Here is a 7,354-nt window from a genome sequence, read left to right as displayed (position 1 = left end):
CTCTCTAGAAGTGTCACCATATCAGACATCCTCTTTTCGTTTTCCAACAGAACTTCCGAAAACTTCTTGTGATCGGGGCAGCACTAACAAAAGAAAAAAGAGGAGTCAAAATAATTTAGCGAACAAATATAAGTTAAATTGGTTAAAACGGATAAAAAAATTTTCGAATAAAATAAACGCACCAAAACAACTTTACCCTTGGGCAATTTTGAGGGTAGCTTAACAGTCACATCGCTTCTTTCTTCGTCTATTTCTTCACTGTCATCAATGAAAGCTTCTGGATCATCAAGCTTGAGCTGTTTCCGCAGTTCGAGAAGATCTTTTTCATAATTATCAGTGCCATGTCTGATTACTTTGTACAAATGCCAGTCAATGTTAATAAACAATCTAGTTTCAGCGCCTGTCGTTCGATTGAATTTATCGCATTGACTTAGGTATCCCCAGGCATCTGATTCAGAATCAATGATACGAGCATCATTTTTCTCAACACTCATGACTAGCCAAAAGTACTTGGGATCCATTTTCAAGACCTGAAATAAAAGAAACGATGATGCATAAATGAAGACGGTACACAATTGATTCGGAACTAAGCTCTAATAAACTGTGACACAAACTGAACTGCTAAACTTTTGATTACACTTTATAGTAAACAAAACATTGGCTGATAGATCACGAAACAATAACAAACAGAATTTAGGACAATTAAGTATATCTTTCTAAAAGAATCTACAAGCTGGAATATCTGCAACGGGCTTCTCAAATACCATTTGGTATATAATCGCTCAAATCTGATGAGTGCACAGAAGCTGTTGAGGGAAAGCTGTCATCTGCAGTTAAGTCAACCACTTCAATGTTAGCTTTTTCAAGCTCGATAACTCGCTTAGTTAACTGCTCAATTTGCTTTTTAAGTTCACAAATTTCACTCCAAACGTTATCCGCTGTTTGCCTTTCTTGGTTCTCCTCAATACTGCTTAAACGAGGCTTTTCAAATAACAATTTTTTCCCTTTTATGACAATTTTGCTTTGCAGCATCTTTGAAACTGAAAAATAAACATATTATTTCAAAAAAAATGATCCCATGAAATCAATCAAACAAGTCCTTCAAATCAAATTCAAGATGTTTCATTCCTTTGAAATTCGCTTCCACAGTGGCATTTCAATACTTAGTTCGGCCAAATTTCGACATCTCTATGACCAATTCAAAAATACTGTTTCAAAATTAATTATTTGAAATAATCGCAGATTTCCGTATGAAAAACTAACTTTTTTCCTAGGCAAGCTATAGCAAAAATTCTTTTTGCTTTAGACTCTAGGTAAACAGGGGATACTCCATGCCGAGTTTGGTTCGATTTGGACAACTCCTTGATTCGACGAAATAGACCTATTTTTAAAATTCAATAATTGCAATTTATTCGAAATAATTGCAACTTTCCGTATGAAAAAAACTAACCTTTTTGCTAGTCAAGCTATAGCAAAAATTCTTTTTGTTTTAAATTCTATATATACACGGATTGCTCCATACCGAGTTTGGATTGATTTGAACAACTTCTTGACCCGATAAAAAAGAACTATTTTTAAAATTCGCTATTCGCGAAATTCGCAACTTTCCGTATGAAAAACTAACTTTTTTCCTAGGCAAGCTATAGCAAAATTTCTTTCTGTTTTACACTCTAGGTATACATGGGATACTCCATACCCAGTTTGGTCCCATTTCAACAACTCCTTGAACCGACGAAATAGACCTTTTTTTAAAATTCAATAATTGCAATTTCTTCGAAATAATTGCAACTTTCCGTATGAAAAACTTACTTTTTTGCTAGTCGAGCTATAGCAAAAATTCTTTTTGTTTTAAATTCTATATATACAGGGAATGCTCCATACCGAGTTTGGATTGATTTTAACAACTTCTTGACCCGATAAAAAAGAACTATTTTTAAAATTCGCCATTCGCGAAATTCGCAACTTTCCGTATGAAAAACTAACTTTTTTCCTAGGCAAGCTATAGCAAAAATTCTTTCAGTTTTACATTCTAGGTAAACATGGGATACTCCATACCCAGTTTAGTCCCATTTCAACAACTCCTTGACCCGACGAAAAAGACCTATTTTTAAAATTATTTATTTGAAATAATTGCAAATTTCCGTATGAAAAACTAACTTTTTTCCTAGGCAAGCTATAGCAAAAATTCTTTTTGTTTTAGACTCTAACTACACTGGGGATACTCCATGCCGAGTTTGGTTCGATTTGAACAACTCCTTGACCCGACCAAAAAGACCTATTTTTAAAATTGATTAATAGCAATTTATTCGAAATAATTGAAATTTTCCGTATGAATAACTAACTTTTTTCCTAGGCAAGCTTTAGCAAAAATTTTTTTTGTTTTAGACTCTTACTACACTGGGGATACTCCATGCCCAGTTTGGTCCCATTTCAACAACTCCTTGACCCGGTCAAAAAGACCTATTTTTAAAATTATGTATTTGAAATAATAGCAAATTTCCGTATGAAAAACTAACTTTTTTCCTAGGCAAGCTATACCAAAAATTCTTTTTGATTTAGGATCTAGTTACCCATGGGATACTCGATACCGAGTTTGGTTCGATTTGGACAGTTTCTTGACCCGATCAAAAAGACCTATTTTTAAAATTCGTTATTTGAAATAATTGCAAAATTCCGTATGAAAAACTAACTTTTTTCCTAGGCAAGCTATAGCAAAAATTCTTTTTGTTTTAGACTCTAACTACACTGGGGATACTCCATACCGAGTTTGGTGTCATTTGGACAACTCTTTGACCCGATCAAAAAGACCTATTTTTAAAATTATTTATTTGAAATAATTGCAAAATTCCGTATGAAAAACTAACTTTTTTCCTAGGCAAGCTATACCAAAAATTCTTTTTGATTTAGACTCTAGTTACCCATGGGATACTCGATACCGAGTTTGGTTCGATTGGGACAGTTTCTTGACCCGATCAAAAAGACCTATTTTTAAAATTCGTTATTTGAAATAAGTGCAAAATTCCGTATGAAAAACTAACTTTTTTCCTAGGCAAGCTATAGCAAAAATTCTTTTTGTTTTAGACTCTAACTACACTGGGGATACTCCATACCGAGTTTGGTGTCATTTGGACAACTCCTTGACCCGATCAAAAAGACCTATTTTTAAAATTATTTATTTGAAATAATTGCAAAATTCTGTATGAAAAACTAACTTTTTTCCTAGGCAAGCTATAGCAAAAATTCTTTTTGTTATAGACTCTAACTACACTGGGGATACTCCATGCCGAGTTTGGTTCGATTTGAACAACTCCTTGATCCGACGAAAAAGACCTATTTTTTAAAATTATAATCGCAAAATTATTCGAAATAATAGCAAATTCCCGTATAAAAACTAACTTTTTTCCTAGGCAAGCTATAGCAAAAATTCCTTTTGTTTTAGACTCTACATACACTGGGGATACTCCATACCGAGTTTGGTGTCATTTGGACAACTCCTTGACCCGATCAAAAAGACCTATTTTTAAAATTATTTATCTGAAATGATTGCAAAATTCCGTATGAAAAACTAACTTTTTTCCTAGGCAAGCTATAGCAAAAATTCTTGTTGTTATAGACTCTAACTACACTGGGGATACTCCATGCCGAATTTAATTCGATTTGAACAACTCCTTGATCCGACGAAAAAGACCTATTTTTAAAATTATAATCGCAAAATTATTCGAAATAATAGCAAATTTCCGTATGAAAAACTATCTTTTTTCCTAGGCAAGCTATAGCAAAAATTCTTTCTGTGCTAGATTTTAACTACACATGGGATACCCCATACCAAGTTTGGTTAGATTTGGACAACTCCTTGACCCGATCAAAAAGACCTATTTTTAAAATTCGTTATTTGCGAAATTCGCAAATTTCCGTATGAAAAACTAACTTCTTTCCTAGGCAAGCTATAGCAAAAATTCTTTTTGTTTTAGACTCTAGGTAAACAGGGGATACTCCATGCCGAGTTTGGTTCGATTTGGACAACTCCTTGATTCGACGAAATAGACCAATTTTTAAAATTGAATAAATGCAATTTAAACGAAATAATCGCAACTTTCCGTATGAAAAACTAACTTTTTCTCTAGGCCAGCTATAGCAAATTTTTTTTTGTTTTAGACTCTAACTACACTGGGGATACTCCATGCCCAGTTTGGTCCCATTTCAACAACTCCTTGACCCGGTCAAAAAGACCTATTTTTAAAATTATGTATTTGAAATAATAGCAAATTTCCGTATGAAAAACTAACTTTTTTCCTAGGCAAGCTATACCAAAAATTCTTTTTGATTTAGACTCTAGTTACCCATGGCATACTCGATACCGAGTTTGGTTCGATTTGGACAGTTTCTTGACCCGATCAAAAAGACCTATTTTTAAAATTCGTTATTTGAAATGATTGCAAAATTCCGTATGAAAAACTTATTTTTTCCTAGGCAAGCTATAGCAAAAATTCTTTTCGTTTTAGACTCTAACTACACTGGAGATACTCCATAACGAGTTTGGTGTCATTTGGACAACTCCTTGACCCGATCAAAAAGACCTTTTTTTAAAATTATTTATTTGAAATAATTGCAAAATTCCGTATGAAAAACTAACTTTTTTCCTAGGCAAGCTATAGCAAAAATTCGTTTTGTTTTAGACTCTACCTACACTGGGGATACTCCATGCCGAGTTTGGTTCGATTTGAAAACAACTCCTTGACCCGACCAAAAAGACCTATTTTTAAAATTGATTAATAGCAATTTATTCGAAATAATTGAAATTTTCCGTATGAATAACTAACTTTTTTCCTAGGCAAGCTATAGCAAAAATTTTTTTGTTTTAGACTCTAACTACACTGGGGATACTCCATGCCGAGTTTGATTCGATTTGAACAACTCCTTGATCCGACGAAAAAGACCTATTTTTTAAAATTATAATCGCAAAATTATTCGAAATAATAGCAAATTTCCGTATGGAAAACTAACTTTTTTCCTAGGCAGGCTTTAGCAAAAATTCCTTTTGTTTTAGACTCTACATACACTGGGGATACTCCATACGGAGTTTGGTGTCATTTGGACAACTCCTTGACCCGATCAAAAAGACCTATTTTTAAAATTATTTATCTGAAATAATTGCAAAATTCCGTATGAAAAACTAACTTTTTTCCTAGACAAGCTATAGCAAAAATTCTTTTTGTTTTAGACTTTAACTACACTGGGGATACTCCATGCCGAGTTTGGTTCGATTTGGACAACTCCTTGACCCGATCAAAAAGACCTATTTTTAAAATTCGTTATTTGCGAAATTCGCAAATTTCAGTATGAAAAACTAACTTTTTTCCTAGGCAAGCTATAGCAAAAATTCTTTTTGTTTTAGACTTTAACTACACTGGGGATACTCCATGCCAAGTTTGGTTAGATTTGGACAACTCCTTGACCCGATCAAAAAGACCTATTTTTAAAATTCGTTATTTGCGAAATTCGCAAATTTCCGTATGAAAAACTAACTTTTTCCCAAGGCAAGCTATAGCAAAAATTCTTTTTGTTTTAGACTTAAACTACACTGGGGATACTCCATGCCGAGTTTGGTTCGATTTGAACAACTCCTTGACCCGAACAAAAAGACCTATTTTTAAAATTATTTATTTGAAATAATTGTTAATTTCCGTATGAAAAACTAACTTTTTTCCTAGGCAAGCTATAGCAAAAATTCGTTTTGTTTTAGACTCTACCTACACTGGGGATACTCCATGCCGAGTTTGGTTCGATTTGAAAACAACTCCTTGACCCGACCAAAAAGACCTATTTTTAAAATTGATTAATAGCAATTTATTCGAAATAATTGAAATTTTCCGTATGAATAACTAACTTTTTTCCTAGGCAAGCTATAGCAAAAATTTTTTTGTTTTAGACTCTAACTACACTGGGGATACTCCATGCCGAGTTTGGTTCGATTTGAACAACTCCTTGACCCGACCAAAAAGACCTATTTTTAAAATTGATTAATAGCAATTTATTCGAAATAATTGAAATTTTCCGTATGAAAAACTAACTTTTTTCCTAGGCAAGCTATAGCAAAAATTTTTTTGTTTTAGACTCTAACTACACTGGGGATACTCCATGCCGAGTTTGGTTCGATTTGAACAACTCCTTGACCCGACCAAAAAGACCTATTTTTAAAATTGATTAATAGCAATTTATTCGAAATAATTGAAATTTTCCGTATGAAAAACTAACTTTTTTCCTAGGCAAGCTATAGCAAAAATTTTTTTGTTTTAGACTCTAACTACACTGGGGATACTCCATGCCGAGTTTGGTTCGATTTGAACAACTCCTTGACCCGATCAAAAAGACCTATTTTTAAAATTGATTAATAGCAATTTATTCGAAATAATTGAAATTTTCCGTATGAAAAACTAACTTTTTTCCTAGGCAAGCTATAGCAAAAATTTTTTTGTTTTAGACTCTAACTACACTGGGGATACTCCATGCCGAGTTTGGTTCGATTTGAACAACTCCTTGACCCGACCAAAAAGACCTATTTTTAAAATTGATTAATAGCAATTTATTCGAAATAATTGAAATTTTCCGTATGAATAACTAACTTTTTTCCTAGGCAAGTTTTAGCAAAAAATCTTTTTGTTTTAGACTCTAACTACACTGGGGATACTCCATGCCCAGTTTGGTCCCATTTCAACAACTCCTTGACCCGGTCAAAAAGACCTATTTTTAAAATTATGTATTTGAAATAATAGCAAATTTCCGTATGAAAAACTAACTTTTTTCCTAGGCAAGCTATACCAAAAATTCTTATTGATTTAGACTCTAGTTACCCATGGGATACTCGATACCGAGTTTGGTTCGATTTGGACAGTTTCTTGACCCGATCAAAAAGACCTATTTTTAAAATTCGTTATTTGAAATAATTGCAAAATTCCGTATGAAAAACTAACTTTTTTCCTAGGCAAGCTATAGCAAAAATTCTTCTTGTTTTAGACTCTAACTACACCGGGGATACTCCATGCCGAGTTTGGTTTGATTTGAACAACTCCTTGACCCGATCAAAAAGACCTATTTTTAAAATTGATTAATAGCAATTTATTCGAAATAATTGAAATTTTCCGTATGAAAAACTAACTTTTTTCCTAGGCAAGCTATAGCAAAAATTTTTTTGTTTTAGACTCTAACTACACTGGGGATACTCCATGCCGAGTTTGGTTCGATTTGAACAACTCCTTGACCCGACCAAAAAGACCTATTTTTAAAATTGATTAATAGCAATTTATTCGAAATAATTGAAATTTTCCGTATGCATAACTAACTTTTTTCCTAGGCA

Source organism: Convolutriloba macropyga, chromosome 2 (genome assembly GCF_964194025.1).
Source record: "Convolutriloba macropyga chromosome 2, txConMacr16.3, whole genome shotgun sequence".
NCBI lineage: Eukaryota > Metazoa > Xenacoelomorpha > Acoela > Convolutidae > Convolutriloba > Convolutriloba macropyga.
This window is presented reverse-complemented; position numbering follows the sequence as displayed.